The 2002-nt window shown below is 37.5% G+C and overlaps 1 protein-coding gene across 1 annotated transcript in view; it reads left to right on the top strand.

Moving 5' to 3' along the window:
- The window catches only part of ERH (enhancer of rudimentary homolog (Drosophila)), a 42908-nt gene that overhangs the window by 39552 nt on the left and 1354 nt on the right, over positions 1–2002 (top strand). The gene's annotated exons all lie outside the window — the stretch shown is intronic.

Genomic DNA, 2002 nt, shown 5'->3' with positions numbered 1-2002 from the left:
TAGATCCAAAAATAAATCAGATTGTCCTGCTTTTCACTTGGCTTGTCCTGCTAATGTTGTTTTATTTCTCTAACAAGTACAATCCAGGCTTCAGTTTTTTGAAAAATACTCTGGAGCAGATCTGGAGGGAATGGGTTCCCTTGATTCTCAGATGTAGTACGGTTTCTGGTGTTGGGCTTACAGAAGAAAATAAGACTTTTCTAAGGATTGTGAGAAAACATCTAGGTCCTAGATGATGGGTGATGAGAGCAAAAAGGAGGGAGCAATATTTGGAATCACATTTAAAGCTTAAGGAAGACTAGAATTGGAATAGGTACAGAGAAATACACTGGACATTATCTATGTCCAGTATTATACAGAAAGGAGCCAAAAATAGCCTTTTGTTAAGGGGAAGCATGTGATGAAACTCAGTGGTTGGCCCAGGTACAACCACTGTCCCTGTATCGTTAGGTATCTGGAGTACTGATTAATTGTCCTTTCTCGAACCACAAGTAGAACAAGTTTGATTTCTGCTTGTTAAGTGATATTTTTTACTGCTACATAAAAGCGAAACCTCCCAAATTATAAAATTCTGGTTCTCTAATCTACCTTCTTTTATATACCTGAGAATTTCTAAAATATTTCTTGATAACGGCTGCTTCTGTCCTTTAGTACTTGATCTAAGAGGTCCCAGGAGTATAAAAGGGCGATTTCAGCTATCACTTCACTTCCAGTTCTCTGGCTTAAAATATTTCTAGCAACTCACTAAATGCTCAAACAACTTACATGTCTTACTCCCACTGTTTGGGATAGAAGTGGAGTTGAACTGTTTTACTTTTGGCAAAAGAATGACTTAAGGAAGAAGCAAACAATTTTGTACTGTCCTAAAAGCAGACCAGACAGACTCTGGGTTGGAGGAAAGAGGGCAAGATAGTTCTCTTAGTATGACGTCAGCTTTATATCAGGATGGCCCTCCTTTATCAAATTGTTCTCACTAATTATTTGAAGGTTGGAATGAAAATCAGTCTTAGTATATGAACTGTTCAATATTACTATATTCATAGGGATACTATTAGCAGAAAAATACTAATTAATGTGTTAGTATAATGATGTATTACTGCTTAGACATAGCATCTTACTGCTTAGGAAACATTTCTGCGTCTTAATTACCACAGCAACCCTTCGAGATAGGAAATAACTATTTCTCTATTAATAGTGAAAAAATAGATTTAGATTGCCTAAGTGATTCATCCAGATTACAAAACAATACAAGAGACTTTGCTAGATGAAAAAGAGAAGGTTTTAACCTCAAAGATCTTGAAATGGGGTGGAGAGCCCCACAAAAGGAATAGCTGTCAGCTAAGTAATGGATCTCTGATACCTGTCAAAGGGACCTTTTTAGACCTAATCAAATATTTGGATTCATAAGACCTGAAGAGGTCACACTTGGCACCAGTTTACTCAAAAGCATACAGGAAAAAAATAGCTTGCCAATCCAGCATCATGAAGTGTTTCTCTTCCATGGGTGTAGTCCTCATGGCAGTTCACACAGCCATCCAAGAATTATCCTGCACACACAGACAATAGCTCAGGTGCAGGAGACAAGTGCAAGAGCTACCCTGGCCTAGAATCTCATGTACAACAGGAACCGCTGTCTCTCATAATAACTCCATAGACATAGTTTCTAGGTCTCTGCGAGAGACATACCCCAGTTAAAAAGAGTCATTGCATTCAGAGAAGCACGATGCGTGTCTTCCAACCAGGTATTTGTAGTTTCTTCTAATCTGAGTGTAATTAACCACTTAGGGCTCATTTTTATCAATACCATAAGCAATCTTGTCTAATAGTATATTGCACCATTATCTTTCCTCAGGAACAGAGCTAGAAAGTTAACCTAAGGTCAATTTTGTTCATAGAGCAAGAGTTTTGTTAATTATTTACAGATGCTTAAGTATGAGATGGCATTTAAGTTGGACTTGAAGAATGGCTAAACTTTGAAAGCAGGAAAATAGGACAAAGATAA

Source organism: Propithecus coquereli, unplaced genomic scaffold (genome assembly GCF_000956105.1).
Source record: "Propithecus coquereli isolate 6110/MARCELLA unplaced genomic scaffold, Pcoq_1.0 Scaffold5, whole genome shotgun sequence".
NCBI classification, from domain to species: Eukaryota; Metazoa; Chordata; class Mammalia; order Primates; family Indriidae; genus Propithecus; species Propithecus coquereli.
This window is presented reverse-complemented; position numbering and strand designations above follow the sequence as displayed.